The following is a 17,728-nucleotide window of genomic DNA, read 5'->3' on the forward strand; positions in this document are numbered from 1 at the left end:
AGCACCATTGGCAATGCCGTTTTCTTTTACACTGTGCAAGAAGCATTGACCAGAATGTGATAAAAATGGAAGATTCAATCCCCTACACGGCTTGATATTGCTTCTCCCGCCACCCCCTTGGCATCCTCCTCACTATGACGAAAAGGTAGCGGTTCCGCAGTACTTTCAGGCTTAAGCGTGCCACATCCTGGGTGGCCATGTGGATATATGCGGATGGAGAGATCGTGCCTACTTTTACTGTAGTTTGCAGTGGACGTGCTTTGGAATGGCATGACACTTGTACTGTAAATGTGTAAAGGTACATTTGAAGTGTTGTACAGGAGTGACAGTGTTGGATGACGGTGGCTTCGATGCGATTGGTGGATGCATGTGTCCCTGTTTACGCATAACCCAATGAGATAGTGCTGCAGAGAAGATAGTGGAAGGGGAAAAAAGACTTCTCCAGTTTTACAGGAGAGCGGCCCTCGCGGTACTTTGGGAGGCGCACATGCTAGAATCTGTCCTTCCCACCATGTTGCCCAATTGATATGGGACTGTGGGGATTGTCCAATCAGGTTATTAGGGTGTGCGGCAATAGGAAGAATGACTCCTGCTTCACTCGGGCCAGGCCCTCGCTGTAATTGGGGAAGCACACGTGCCACATTCTGCACTTCTCGCCATGCTGGCCTATGTAAATGGAACTGTAGGGATTGTCCTATCAGGTGCTAAGGGTGTGTGTCACAGGAATGCGCAGCAATAGGAAGGAGGACTCTTCTTCACTGGTGCACAGACCTTGCGCTAGTTCGGAAAGCGCACGTGCCACATTCTGCCCTTTTAGGCATTCTGGCCAATGGGAATGTGACTGTGGGCATTATCCAATTAGCTGCTTTGGTTCCGCCTCACAGGAAGGGGTAGTGACAAAATCTCACTGTACTTCGTCTACTCAGACTGTTAGAAATGGAGAGAGACAGAGTGCTGTTACTGGGTAATGCCTTTGTGGTACATTTGCACAGGTATGCCCAGGAAAGAGACTTGCATGGAAATTTCGGGTTGGAAAGAGTGGAGGCATTGTGGTGCGCTGTCGATGTCTGCAATTTCGGCATTGTCATTGACCTTTGCAAAGAAGTTTTCACTTTCACGCCTTTTCATGTTGTCGTGGTACAGTACGGAGCTCAGCATTTGGGCTACGTGCCTTGTTCGGGCAGTGAAGCGTTTTTTTCCCCACTGCGAAAATTCTAATCTCATCTATACCGCCAAGAAGAGGGTGGGACTGTTCTAATGCAGTTTGTTCACACCCAGAGGGCGGAAGGTGTATCATTAATGGAAAAATTGCTACTTTTTTTGTGCAATTCTGGAATTTTCTTCTGCAACAATGACATCATTGATTCTCAAAATGCTGATTTATTCTATGAAAATGGCATTTCTTTTTCCAACATTGGATGTTTCTCCATCTACAAGCTGCATTGACGAGGTTACTGTAAGAATGCATGGAGTACAGATAAAGAAAAGTCTGTATAAAAAGCTAAAATCCTTTTCTTATCCACACCACTAAGAAGAGTATGCACCTGTTCTAATGCCGTTTGTTCACAGTGAGAGGGCGGAAGGTGTATCATCAATGGACGCATGTCTACTTTTTTGTATGATGCTTCAATGTTCTTCTGCAACAATGGCATAATTGATTCCAAAAAGGCAGACTTATTCCATGACAATGGCATTTCTTTATCCAATATTGGCAATGGTGTTTTGTTGTTGCATCTATAGGATGCAGTGAATAGCTTACTGTAAGAATGGGCAGAGTGCAGAAAAATAGAAAACTCTATAAAAACCACAAAAAAGTGTTTCCTTAAATGCATCTTAAAAAATAAAACCACAAAAGGCTCTTTTTAGAGCCACAACCACATATGAAATCCGCTGTCCTGGTTGAAATGTATTCCGCCACGCCCGCACACAGCACGAAAAATACACGGACACTGTGTTACTTCTGGGATTCCATGTGCCACATCTGGCCCATTTGCAGAATGGCATGCATGGAAATGGGTCTGTGGAAGCTAAGAGATTGTGCAATAAGGCTTCTGGGTGTGGTGTGAACAAGAATGTGTTGGAAGCGTAACGTTTGCAAAATAGTCATCAATTAAATATTATAGCACTGTATATAATCTTGCTAGAAGGTAATTGCAATAGCTACTGCAAAGCGTGGGCAGGGACTTGGACACGCATTGCCAATGAAAGCCATCAACTGCAACTCGGTCCCAATACCCACTGTGTTCCTTTCTTCTTGCCTGTGAACAAAAGGCCACTCTACAGGTTGCTATGAACAGTACAACAGCGAATGCATATATATCCAATGTCTGATGCACTAGTTCTAAACAGCTTGTGCAGTGTGCTGCCATATGTCTGAATGTCTCACCATGAGTAATGTGTTCTCGCAGATATTGATCTGCAGCATATTGTATGACATGTATTACACCACAAAACTGCTATCTGTACGTATTCAAATATAGCAATCTGTGCATCGAAGCGAAAGTACCATCACTTGATGGGATGACATTAGCCCTATCTGTAGCATTCATGGAATTGAGTTAATTTTGCCAAATAGGAATGTTTTTCATCAGGAGACACGCAGTTTCATTAAGGAGAGCAACAGGACAGTTGTTCAGGCAGCTGCACCTGGCTACAGTACCATGCCAACCGGAACTGATAATCTTTGAGATCTGAAGATTTTGTTGTTTACTTAGCTGTGGTTACATTTAACTGTCTGCGAGTTAGCAAGCAGCAACAGCGTTCATATTTTCCAGACTCAGTACGGACTGTCATATGTGCAGTGCAGTGAGCAACTTGCTACGTAACCTCACGGTGCTAAGTGCAGAGACGGTGTGTCAGTTTCACGGGTCATGGAAGGGCAAGCAGCTCATCAATCAAAGCAATGGGCCATTTAACACACCTATTGTACACTGGAGCATCCTGCTCCTTGCTCCCAATGGACCTCAGGCAGCCAGGTGTGACGCAGCCATAAATCGGTAGCTTTGCAACATGAAATCCGTAGGGGGCAGAATTGTTTTAAATGCTGTGGACTGTCGCATGAATTGGTAGGGTTGGCGATAGCGGCAGCATTACCGGGAGACAGAGGATGACATACGCATACATATAGCTGTGCAACCCACAGATGTCCGGTACCACGACTAATTAAAAGGGAATGCGAAGATGCAGACATGAGGCCAGTCCTGTAGTCCTAAGGACACTTCCATTGTGATTGTACATATGCCGGGCAGGTGCACTCTCAGTAGGAAATCTCAATTTTGCTTACCTGCACGCATCTCAGGCAGCACTGTGCGCTACAGAGTCACAATGCAATTACAGCACCAAAGTTACAAATACTCACACACTCACAAACAGTTTACATGTACACGTTTACTTTGTAAGAAACATCGCCAGTATTAGGATAGGGTAGTGGTGGTAGTAATTGTTTAGCAATTGTTCCATTTTTACATACAGGCTGTGAACGTTGCTTTTTACAGTGTCTCATTGATTTTGTGTGGCTATATGCTGTTGCGGAAGAGATGCCACTTCTGATGCATTCCTTCAATGTAAAATATGTCCTGTTTCACACAAACATATGCGTGAAGTGTACATACAGCAATACATATTAACTACATTACTTTTTAGACTGTGCTGCTTGCCAATGCAGTTACCGTCGTTACTCATTAAGTGAAGAGGGACATTCTCTTCCAACCATTCTAGGGTGCTTGGCATTGTTGCATAAAAAATACAAATACCATGGTTTGCTATTGTGGTACACTGCAGAAATTATGCAATCATAGGAGAGACTTCGGTGCAATTACCACATTACAGTTACGTTCTGTTCTCAATACTTTGCATTCCTTACTCTGCTATTTGCTTCTTCGTTTCCATGTACAGCGGCAGTGTGGTAATATTGTTGGACACACGTCACTTCGTGTACTGGTGCATTCCATTATGGTGCATACTCTATGGCTTTGGTCTGTTTGTTTTACCAGTACAGAGTTTGCACATTTAATCTACTTCATTCTCCTTGCAATGTACATACATTGTGCTATTTGTACATGTTTATTCACTTTGGTGAATGGTAGCAGTATGTAAGAGAACTCATGCTGCTTCCAGCAGTTTGAATGCTAGCCGTTATATGCACACAGACGTACAGTTTGTGGTTACTGTGCTCATCGGTATGGAGACATACATTTCGTAATTCTAATTCACTGAAAAAGGAACTTTCTGGATCCACTTCCCTATTTTTGGCAACGTTTTTCCATTGAGCTTCATAGGTTTTTTAGTAGTGCAACTTAACCAAAACGTCCCTTTAACAATGTTTTTTGTTGGTTTATTTGATAGTTTTTTTAGTAGGGCATTGGATCCAGAAGGTTCCTTCAGTATAGATTTTTCAGTGAAGGTGATAGGTTTTTAGTAGCGCAATTTAACCATAAGTCCCTTTAACAATGTTTTTTCAGTGAATTAGATAGGTTTTTATTAGCGCAAATTAACCATATATATATCAATCTTACAGAAGTGGGGTTAAGCACAGATTGGATGGGAAAAAACAGCTTGAAATCGAAATCCAGATTTAGCCCAACCACTAATGCTGGGAGTAACATTGAGGTATTCCAAAGTCTGGTGATAGAGGATCTAAAAAGCTTACATAAAACAATCAAGAACCAAATACCCAAAGACAATATGACATTTAATGAGAGACAAGCCCTGAAAGAACTTCAGGAGCTAAAGAATTGTGTTATAAAACCCTCAGATAAGGGCCGCAACATAGTTCTACTCAACAAAAATGACTAATCAAGGAAGCATACAAACAACTCAACGATAAAAGCTGCTTTTGAAGGCTAAAGGCTAATCCCATGAAAGAATTAGAACAGACAGTGAAAACATTCCTCGAAAAATGGGAATGAAAGGGGATCATATCGGAAGAGACCTGCAAGTTCTTGACAACAAGCCATGCAATAACACCCTCTATATACTTTCTACCGAAAGTCCATAAGAATCTTAAGAAACCGCCTGGGAGACCTATTGTTTGTCTCATAGGCTCGGCACTGGGAAACATGTTGAAATTCATAGATGAGGTGCTATTTCCTTTTGTCTCTGTACTTCCTTCATATATAAGAGATACCACAGACTTTTTGTGCAGAATAGAAGATTTTCCGTGGGAAACAGAATATTTGATGGCGACGATGGATGTTGTTTCCTTATACACTTCCATTGGACAGGAGGATGGGAAAAAAGCGTGTTTACATTATCTCAACACCAAATCGCTGAACTACCTCGAATACACCGGAATGGTGATGGAAATGATAGATCTATGCCTTACTAACAATGTTTTCCTTTTTAATGATGAGTATTTTAAACAGGTATAGGGCACTGCGATGGGCACAATGTTTGCGCCCGCATATGCTAACCTTATGATGGGTGCATGGGAAGAACTAGAAGTATGGTCGGATCACAAATCAGGAACAAACACTAAATGCTGTGTTATGGCTTAGATACTTTGACAATTTATTCATAATCTGGAAGGGGACTGAACAAGGTTGGCTGGAGCTTGTTATAAAGCTCAACTTTAACTCCAAAAACTTAAGATTCACTGAAACCCACAGTCAGACACTAATTACCTTCCTGGATGTGAATATCAGAATTGTAAATGAGATAATAAACTGCGAACTGCACAGGAAAAAGATTGGCTCCAATACACCATTACATGCACTCAGTGGACACCCTAAAGATTTGATTTGGAGTGTCCCCTACCGTGAATCTGTGAGACTCAGAAGGAATAACACCACCTTAGAATCATATGATCGAGAGAGCAAAATCACAGCCACAGGTTTTCACCGACAGATGTATCCAAAAAGAGTAATCGAAAGGGCCTTTTTAAAAGCAAGACTATTAGAGAGACAGAGGCTACTGGGTGGTTGTCGTAAAAAAGAAAAATCAGAGGCAGAAAGCAACAGCACATGGCTCATCCTCACCTTTCATAGCCAGGACAGGACTATCAGACACATCCTACAGAAACATTGGAACATTTTGTTAGCAGATCCCGACTTAGCTAACAGCCTCAAAAGCAACCCCGAAATCAGTTTCAGGAGAAACAGATCTTTCAGAGATATCCTGGTCCAAAGCGTTATGCCTAAAGAAGAAGAAAAGACCCAAATGAATTGGTTGATGACAAAAAAGAAGGGTTTTCACAAATGCACATGTTGTAACATCTGTAAATATGCAACACACTGTGGGACATTCACACATCCAGTGACAGGATACATGGTTGGATTTCACAATGGATCACCTGTGAAACTGATCATGTGATATACGTGCCAGAAATGGTATATTGGCAGCACGAAGTGTAAATTGAAAATCTGCATACAATAGCATGTGCAAGCCATTTTACACAATTATGTGAATTACCCTATGGCAAAACATTTTTCTGAATGTCACAATAATAATATAGACAGTTTTAGATTCTTTGACATACACAAAATAGAAATGGGCCCAAGGGGAGGAGAAAAAGAGAAACTGTTAAGACAAAAGGAAACCCATTGCATCCTTGACTTTGAAAGCAAACAACCCAACAGGCATAACATTGATGAAGAGCTATACACATTCCTTGGATGCTAAAAAACACCAATGGTCCCCTAAGATATTGAAATCAAGACAACAAGCAGCAAGGAGGAATTACCCATGTTATTGAGAATGTGTGGTTCCATTGGAGAGCCAAAGTTTTCAGTCTATCTTACTAATGAGATAATGCAGAATGTGAATGTGTCGTTCCGTTGTACAGCCTAAGTTTCCAGTCTATCCGACAAATGAGATAATGTAGAACTATTGATCATGTTGAATTTCTAATGTTCGGTTCTTCTCAATGTTTCAATCAAGATTTTAAGTGTGTTTGTTGGTGGTTGTTTCTATTGAACTTTGATCAATGAAAACATTTAACAAAATTCTGAATATAGAGAGACAGAAGAAGGTGTCATACATCTATAGAGAATGATGCAAGATCTTTGTATTATGTCTTGCGATTAGGGGAAGTTGGGACACACACTGTCACTAAATGTTGGGGAGTGCGGGAGAAAGATGCAACCCCTATTTCGAGACCCAGTGACCACTACTTTTGTGCAGATTGGACATTACACTATGGTTTCTGTCTCATATACTAGATGGTGTTTGTATTGCTGATTTGGTTGCATTTAGTGAGTTATATCAGAGTTTTGGATGATGATGATCTGCACTATGCACTTTATACCTATGTGTATGTGCTGCTATTGCACTTGGCACCTTAGATTCATTGTGATATGCTGCTACAGCACTAGACACTTTTACCAGGCACTTTATGCATGCATCTGAGGCAACACGAATAGTATTCTGTGTGGTCCAATGCTTGTTGCAACCTAGAAATAGGTAATGATGCACACCCCTTGAGGACAAGGAAACATAGACCTCAGTTGGAGCATGGGTTTTATTATGGAGAATAAAACCGCAATATTGGTTGATCCAATCAGAGTGCACGATGCACCCTACGCATATCATGCAAAGGGGAATATTGTACTCTCGCATCTTAAAGATCACTTGTTACTATTTATATGATCCACCTTATTTCTACAATTGAAACATGATGCATTTTACATATATTCCGGAAAAGGGAAATACTGCACTTTCGCACTTTTTGGATAACTTGTTGCAATCTACATTATGCACCTTATGTCTACAATTTAATGTAAACATGTGGATACACCATGCAACGTAGGTTCGATTAATCAATAGACAACGTTGTTGGCAGTGAGGGTATATGTGCGCGCAGGAAATTCTTTTGACAATAAGAAGAAGTATTGTTTATCCCTTGATGATATGAAGGCACATAGGCGCTAAATCATTCCCCTTTGGAAGTCAGATGGTTTGCGACAATCGGGGTGCATGCTAAACAAGTGATACCACTGATACCAATTCCACTGTATTTGCTATTTGAAGTACACTAGGAAAAGATGGCCGACATGTGGTTAGGTTTCAGCACCCAACATGCTAACCAAATCCCATCTCTATTTTGAACCACTACCCTTTTCTCTGTCCCTCTTCTTTGTTTTAAAATGTGTTGTTGTCAATGAGACCAACTGTTGTGAGCAAGCGGCGAGTTGGCCGCAAAACGTGTGAACGGCTCAGCAATATCACTGCTACACTTTGGGAGGAACTTATCAATTTGGTCTTTTAACTTTGAATGGATTTCCATGTTTGGTGATATCATGACCTTCCCTGTTTGGTGAAATAAAGGAAGAATAATTCGATTGCAGTGCTGTGAATCCGGATCTTTTTATTTCCTACTGATCGCTGTGGAGAATGGAGCTTACATATTTGCCTGGATGGTTTTCTAACCAGCAAAACCTCTAAATATATATATATATATATATATATATATATATATATATATATATATATATATATATATATATATATATATATATGCCCAACCTGTTGCGGATTTATGTATGTTTAATAAAATCTTTATAGAAAGAATATGTATTAATACTGGTGAGGACCTTTTCCCATGCATAGGGAGCTGCTGCCACACTAGCGTGGAAGGGCCTTCATTTTACAAAGGGAACCACAACTGTAACTGACGTGGCAGCAGCAATGGCGCCCTTTGAACATGGCATAGGTTTGGCGCCCTGGGCGAGTGCTCAGGTCGCCCATGCTTAAGACCAGCCCTGGTTGCAGGCAGAGGTGCAGATGCACTGTGTGGGTAGCAGGATAGTGACAAGCAGCAATTTTAATGGCAATCCGATCCATGGGTTTGTGCACTCCATCACAGTAAAACTTCCTTGGTGCACATCGCACTTTGTCTGTAGTTGCACCCCCAGACAAGTGGCTGGTTTGGTGTTGGCATCCAAGGTATCACCACCAGGGCTCTCCATGCGTGGGTAGATGAGGCCCTTGCATTCTACTCCCAGTTTAGCTTAGCTGGGTGCCACATTTGCCATCCAATCACCCCATTACCCCGAATATACAAGAGTCTCGGTTTCCTCAGCGGGAGATTGAGGAACAGAGCGGTCAAGAGCCGAAATCTGGACCAGGAAGGAGAGAGCAAGGAGAGCAAGCTTGTCAGGAGGGAGAGACCAAGTAGGAGGAAGGAAAGCTTGTGAGGATGAGGTGGCTGAGGCACTTTCATAGGAGAGAAAAGAAAAGAGGACTGAGGGTCCTATCCTTTTATGACTATTTTCTGGTTGCATCTCTAGCTGTTTATTCAAGAGAGAGATAGCAGTGGTGGAGGAACTCCGGTCAAAGATAAGATATCAGGTTGAGAAGGATCTAGCTGGTTAGCAGCATACTCATTCACCCCCACCTCCTTCTGTTCTCCGACCTACATCAAACAGCACAGCGATGATGTCTGAAATTACATATTGCTGAGTTATGGGTGGCAATGGTGCAGCAAACCAGACTGAGGAGAGGAGGCCATGGGAGAAAGAGGCACATGCCACACCCACCTGCTTCTGCTCCCCATGGGAGAAAATAGCAGTTGGTGTCCTCTTCCCAATAACCCACACCTACATCTGCCTCTGCCTCAGTGTATGAGTGTGTACAATTCTATATTTGCGGACTTAAATATGAGATCTGCTTGTAAAGGCATCTCTCTGAAACGATTGACTGCAGCTATAAGACAAATCCTGATGTAGTAAATTATCTTTAAAAAAGTGTTCCTTTGAAACACTTAATTTATTGACAATAGGTCACCTGGTATAGATGGTAGAACATGATTGTATCTATTGTTTTTTAATTTCTCTTCCGCATCAAATCAGCAGAGCCGGGAATAGATAGAAAGAGAGGGACGCAGTCCGCAGATCGATATAGGACGATTTTTTTTAATTTACTCCAGTAAAGTGGTTCCCATTTGTCATTATATGGTCCTTTATCATTAAGCTCATGAGTTATTCTGATTATTTGATAGTACTGTGTGGCTGCACATCAGTCCATCAAAAGAACATGCTATGTGTAGTAACTGATCAAGGACAGGATCAAACTTCAAGATACTTTAAAGTTGTTTATTCATCAAACGACCCAGTGATTCCTCTGCTTCCACCCTCTCTCTCAACCGTCAGTCTCACGCTCCACACACCATCCCACAAGCCCTTCATTCTCATTCACTTCACAACACTTCACATTCCATACACATGCACACCAGAGGAAGTGCCAGCATAAGACCATAGCACATCCCCCTTTCCCAACCTAAAAACACAAATGAACTAGAAATACAAAACGTAAAATATTGCTAAAAATATGTGAACATTTGCAGTACAATTGACAAGCAAAACAAATCATGTAGAGAAAAAAATGTGCTTCTTCACCATCAGTTCATGACGTAGTCTCCAGAACATTTGCAGTAAACTTGACAACCAAAACAAATAATGTAGAGAACAATAACATGTTTTTTTTCACTATCAGTTCATAACGTGGTCCTTTGACCATGCTGGGGGTTTCCTAACCCTAATCCTACCTCCCATTCACATTATTCTCGCCCACTCTTCTGGAGTCACTACGGTGCTTTCCTCTCCTCCAACTTCGTTGCATTCCACACTGTTCCTCAAACAGCTCAATGCTATTCCTCTTTCTTCTTTCCCTTTCCTCAACACCCAAGGTCGCTCCTTGCCATCTCTACCTACTCACCCTATCCAGATTCCATATAGAACCATCTTGGATCTTAAAAGCATTCTTGAACAACTCCTTGACCCTCACAGGCTTGCAGTACTGAGACTCCCCCTTTTGCACCATTCTCCCCTTTCTTATTCTGACAAAATCACTGGGCACCACTTCCATTCTAAAAGAACTCTCAGTCCGCCTATAATCCAAACACCTACCATTACCAACCTTTGGTCGCCTACAGTTTACCCATACCGGATTCAACACAGTGTTAGATTCCCTGCCTCTCATCAACTCGAACTGTGATTTACCTGTATTAGCCCTAACAGATGTCCTGCAACTCTACAACTTCTCCTCTATGGCCTTCTCGGCAGACATATCATTGCTCAAGGCTTGTTCCACTGCTTTCACAATCACCCTATGGCATCCCTCCGCTAACCCATTGGTTTGGGTATAATTGGCAGAAAATCTCCAGTCAACATCTATCAATCTGGCAAATTCCATCACCTCTTTGCTACTGAACTGTACACCATTATCACTAATAATCACCTTGGGATATCCCTCTCTTCTGAACACATGTTGCATGAATCTAATAACCTCATGGGTGTCAACTCTATTTACCATTTTAATTTCTATCCATATAGATTCTAGAGCAATAGTCTACAATTACAATTAAACACTTCCTTTCTTTCGCCAAATTATCATAAGGACCCACTATATCAATACCAATCTGCTGCCATGGTTGTTCTGGCTTAAGCATAGTAATAGGTACTGTTTTCAACCTCCTGCAACTTTTGTCAGAACAACACCTCAAAAACCTCTCTAGCATGAGATCAACTCCAGGCCACCAATATTTGGAGCGAACATTACGCTTGGTGCCGGAAGATCCTGGATGCCCCTGATGGGCTCTCTCTATTAACCCCTCCCTTAGACTCTGAGGAGGTATGCATTTGTCTCCACTAAATAATAAGTCATCTTGCATACAGCATTCGTCCTTTACTTCCCAAAATGGAAGACAATCATCCACTATTCTCTTATCTGGCCATCCATTCCTAGTATACTCTATAAGTTTACATAAAACGTCATTCTCTTGAATCTCCTGCATCCACTTGTCCCTAGAAATGACTTCCAAAACCGCAGAAACACCTCCTACATCTTCAACCTGTTCTGCCACCTCCATATTGAGAGGCAATCTCGAAAGAAAATCAGCAACCTGATTCTTCTTCCCAGGAACATATTCCACTTCAAAATGATAATTTCAAACTTAACCTAGCTCTTCTGGGAGATGGTCTACACATTCCTCACATCAACAACACTTCCACCAACGGCCTATGATCGGTACAAACAACAAACTTACTTCCCCATACATATTTTCTGAAATAATGTACTGCCACACACAAGCTAGAATCTCTCTCAATTAGAGAGTACCTACTCTCTATCTCTGTTACTGCTCTCGACGCATGACATATGACCTTTTCACTTCCACTCTCTGAAACCTGTGAAAGAACTTCTCCCAAACCAACCCCACTACCATCTACAGTTATCTTGGTATGGTTTCCAAACACGAATCCACCCATATCAATAGACTCACAAATGCTTCTCCAGATGGATTCTGTTGACGTTTCACACTCAGTGTCCCACTCAAACATGGCTTCCTTTTTTAGTAACTTTCTCATGGTTTCCGTTATGCTGTCAAAATTCTGTACACATTTGTTATAGAATTCACAAAGACTCAAAAATGATTTGAGTTCATCCTTACTCTTGGGATCAGGTGCCTCTTTGATAGCTTTCATGGCTCCAGTTTAGGTCTATAACCTTTCCCACCAACCACATGTCCTAAATACTCAACCCCCACCTCTTTAAATTTACATTTTCTCATCTATACTTTCAACCCCTTTTCATTTAATCTTGGCAACACACTCTGTAACCTCTCATCATTTTCACGTTCCCCTCTTCCAAACACAATGATATCATATTGGTAAACTAATGTGCCCTTAAGTAACTTCTTTAAGTGCTTGGGTCATGACCCTTTGAAACACTGCAGCCGCAGAAGCTAGACCAAACTGCATTCTTTTGTACTAGTACAGCCCAAATGGTGTGATAAATGCAGTAAGATCTCTGCAGTCTTCAGTAAAATTAATTTCATGATATGCATTGGATAAGTCCAACGTGGTAAATGTATCCGCTCCATCGATACAATTCAACATCTGCGAAATGATGGGCAGGGGATACTTGTCCACCAATATGTTCTTATTCACATCTCTGAGGTCCACGCAAATCCTCAACGTCCCGTTCTTTTTCATTGCTCCCATTGGGCTGAAATCTGGAGAAAGGAGTGGAGTGTCCAAATGTCATGTAGCCAGTAATGTATGGAGAGACCTATTTTTATTTATTTTATTTATGTATCCATAAGGTGCCGCATCCCGCAGGCACCAGAGCGCACAAAACATAAACACCAGGGAACAAACTGAAAAAAACAGGACAAGGTGAGACCTAGAAGGAAAAGGGAATTATTCAAACAACATAGTTTTCAGTTTATGACGAAATCTACAGGTGTTCTTTTGCGGAAATCCTAACAGGCAACTATGCAACTATGTAAAATGTGGTGCAGATTGGTGAAATAGTGTGGAATTGAATAAGGGAAAAAAGCGTTGACAAAATCCTGCCACAAACAAATGTTCACTTTTATATATATAGATAGATAAAATGATGCGGTTAATTCCGTCTCTGAAAAGGAAATCTGCTGATCAGATTCCCTTTTATAAGCTTAATGCCAAAAGCATAGTGTGTACTTGTTCCTGCCTGCATTAGTATCCTGAATTGCAGCACTTGCTCTACCAGTGGCACAGAGCAGGTTCAGAGGTCACAGGTGCCCTCTTAACAGCTGCAGTGCCAGCCAAGTCTCGGCTGCACAGGGGCTGTATTTAAGATATGCACCCCTGTTCCAAAAATGGCATAACTCTGGGGATGTTGGCCTGGTGACAAGGTACACTGTAAATGAAAGTCTGAGGATATGGTGGCCCGCATATCTCAGAGTTATCCCAGCCACATTAAACTGATATCATAAGAGTCAGCCCTGTGTGCCCAGCTCAGCAGTGGAAGGGTTATGTGTATTCACTCCAGACATGGCTCCCACTGTCCACCAACAGCACGGTAGCCTTGTGGGATTGCATCTCTTTGTTCCTTTGTAAGGGCAGGTAACGCCCTTTCCCCAGAGGTAGCCACTCCACAAGAAGCTGGCCTGGGAACAGGAATCAAAGGGTGCACCCCTTCACAAAGGGCTAGGCCTCACACCAGGATGCTGAATTTCTAAAGGCCTTTGATTCTACCGAGAGGGGAAGGAGCATGGTTAGCGTAGCCAGAGGCACATCTGTACAAGTTTGGGAAACTTCTACCATCTTGTTTCTCTCTGTCTCTCTTTCTCTTTCCCATCCCCTCTACTTCCTGTGGCACAAAACACTTTGTGTGTGATGTGAGAATGGCAAAGTCAGTAGCAGGGATTGGATTCCTACAGAAGGCTAGCTTTAGTCCAATCAAATGTGAGCTTTTGCCTTTAAAATAAATGGTCCCACATCACTTCTTTAAATCATACCTTTTACTCCAAACCTGAAAGATAATAATGTTGGACTCTGCTGCGACAGCAGTCCTTTCCACCGTCCTCCAGTTGTGAGGTGAAGGCAGAGGCGAGCTCTGTCCCCTAACCATCCAGAGGGAACTTTGGGGTTGACCTCTGCTGATGGACCAAGACTACATTTTTGCCTGCCACTCTGCTGCCTGGGACTTTACCATTTTGCAGGACCCCTGAAGGTGTGTGCCAGCCTCCCCTGTGTTTGGGAGCCTGAGAAAAGCACCCAGAAGGCAGAACAGCTGAGATCCTTGTATTCATCATTGACATGCTGCAAGCCCTGATTCGAGCATGTTCGAAATCGAGCAAACTATCAGGACCCTTTGACCTTACTTTTGGGGTTAATTTTTCTTTGAACTGCTGTTTGCCTGTTCAACACTGTTTGCAGCTGCAGTGCACCTGTTGAAGAGCATTGTTGCCTCCGCTCGAACCAAAAAAGCATTGCTGCCTTGCATCGCTTGACTCGTTCTCTGAAGTACCAGTTTTGTCATTGCTGTGCCTGTAAGTCAATCGACCTAACCCTAGTGTCTCCCAAAAAGCGACCTCCGAGCCGCTGCATAGAACTGACTCGCCTGCACATCCTGGTATCACCTCACTGCCGTCGAACTTCGACTGCTGACTAAATCATGGGAATGCCCGATCCACAAACGGTGAGTAGACGATTCAAGACTGCAGCCACCTTCCGAACGACTGACTCAACACCAGTTGCTGCTGGGCCACCCTGCCTGCTGCATCTTCGAACTGTGAAAAACCTGTGATCATTTCCGAGAAGTCTGGCCCGACGCGTCAGAGCATCATGTCTTTGCAATGGTATTATTGACTAGTATATGCTCCTTCAGTCCATCTTTGGGCCCTAGAAACTAGAAGGATCATTTCAATGCCTTTTGCAACCTCAAGAACATATAATTTGAACATTGTGGCCCTAGTTGACTTTTCTCCCCTTGTCTCAGTGCCCAGAGTGCTGCATCTATTCTACTTTTGTATATTGTGTGTTCTTTCTAATGGGTGTGTTTTTACAGTGTTTTCTAGTTATCATTTTCCATGGTGTGTTTGATTAAAGTATATATTTTTATAGAACCTTGATTGGACATTATGTTATTTTGGACTGTTATATTCGCTGTTTAAGTTGCTACTGAACCACTTTCACAGCCCTTTAAAAGAGTATAGCCTTTCCTCGCCCACGTTACCACAGAAAGCGAAGGAAGTATATCTCTGAACTGTGCCTGGTTACCTTTATGATTGTGTTGGCACTTGGTTTGTTGAAGCCTGAGGGGGATAAAATAGAATTGGATGAATTCTTGAAATTCATTAACTCCATTCATGAAAGGATTTGGTTTACAATGGAAGTGGGAGAACCGTTATTGCATTTTCTGGACGTTGAACTTGAAAACAAAAATGGCACAATAATAACCAAAATTTACCACAAGAAAACAGACGTTAACAATACACTACATTATTAAAGTCACCATCCTCAACATTCAAAAGACAATCTACCCTATAGTTAATTCTTGAGGCTAAAAAGGGCCATCTCCACAGACACATCATTGGAAATTGAAAATGAGAAATTGACGGAAAATACATTAATAGGGGCGATCCCAGAACTATTGCTGACCAGGCCAGAATTAAAGCTGGTAATCTGACAAGAACTAACTGGTACCTAAAGCCAGACAGCAGGAAATACCTTTCCTATTCACCCTGCCACCATGTGACAAGGCTAATCAAAAAGAACTGGCGGTACATAGAATTGGACCCGCAATTACACCAGCTATTCCCTAAACCACCACTAATAGCTTACAAAAGAGGAAGGAATATAAAAGATCAGCTAGTGAAAGCCGAAAGACAACCGAAGGAGAAACAAACAACATTGAAAAAAACGAAAACAGGGACTTTTCCATGCTTAAGTTGTAACAACTGTAACAATATAATGAAAGGTGGGTATGTGAGACACCCCAAGAGGGGAAATAAAATCAAATTTAGAGATTTTGCAACATGCGATACTAAAACAGTAATATACGGCCTCAGTTGCCCGTGTGGTATCTTTTATGTAGGCCAGACCACTAGGAAAGTAAAAGAAAGGTGGAATGAACACACTTCCATCAAAACAGACACACAATTGCGCAATTAAAAGTAATTGTACTGGAGGTGGTAAAAACAGCATTGAGAGGAGGAAATCACGCAAAACGGATGGACTAAAGAGAGATCTACTGGATTGAGTTGTCAAACAGCCTCCCACCAGATGGGATGAACGAGGAATTCAGCCTTAGTCCTTTCCTTTAAAACAATTTGTTAAGATTACGAATGAGCCATTTCAGGAATCTAGTAGTAGAAAGTGTACAGAACATCTACAAAACTCGTTTGAGCCGATGTAGAATATCAAGAACACACTGTTGTGAATCTTAGAAATGTCTTAACTGAAATAATAACTAAAGATATAAGAGGAGATGGGACTTTTATTCTAAGGAATTACTGATATATGTATAATCCACCTATGTATATTAAATTATCAAACCCTAGTTAAGAAACGTTTTGCTACACTCAATGAAATTTGCTCATTTGTGGAGGAGATTGTGAGCACTGCACAAGAAAAAGTATGAACCATAATGATGCCCATAAACAATAATTGCCATAAGGTGAATTTGGATAAAGGAATTTTATAGATCTAAATTACCATCTTGATCTCATCAAGATTAGTATGATATGACATACACTTATAACACCTAGACAGATGGGACACAGTTCACGTACACTTCTATAAATCTAGGGTACTTCCCATATAATACTATGTGCTGTAGAATAGAATATACTAAGATCGGGTCGAGTGTTGAAACTAGAACCACAGCAGCTCATAACAAACAACAACCTATAGTATATTGTGTTATTTTTTTTTTCTGCAAAGCGTTTTGCCCAAAAAAACGAACCAGGACATCTACGTCATGACGTGACGTTAGTAAAGAAACGTGACATCATCACGCAATCAGCGTGATGACATGCGCATAAATAGCGGCCATCTTGGGACCTGTGTCATTTCACAAGGCCCGGTAGCAGCTCCTCAAACCCGACGATCCAGATACCAAAAGGTAAGCAGCTAGAGCCAGCTACTTAGATAGGATGTGTTCACATTCTTCTGATAAGAATCCTAAAACATCCTTTCCCTTGAATTTAACCTCTAGGAGACCCACGGGGCAATTTTTCTTGGCGGCATGGCCTTAGAAAAACTAAATTGAAAAATTGGATAATCTATATCCCAAAGATTTCGAAATGAGGTAAGAGAGCGAATTATATTTTATTATGAATAAAGACAGTATTCAGTCATTAGCAGCAATACAGCCCTAATCATATGTTTCCAGGAAGAACATGACCTATGGGGTTATATGAAGACACAGTGCTATCCTTAACTGTGGATTTGATGAATACCAGAGGGAATTCACATGACCAGATATTTCGGAAGGAAGTATTATTAGCACTCCTGCTCGTGGGCAT

Source organism: Ambystoma mexicanum, chromosome 9, assembly GCF_040938575.1.
Source record: "Ambystoma mexicanum isolate Mex_15411 chromosome 9, UKY_AmexF1_1, whole genome shotgun sequence".
Lineage (NCBI taxonomy): Eukaryota > Metazoa > Chordata > Amphibia > Caudata > Ambystomatidae > Ambystoma > Ambystoma mexicanum.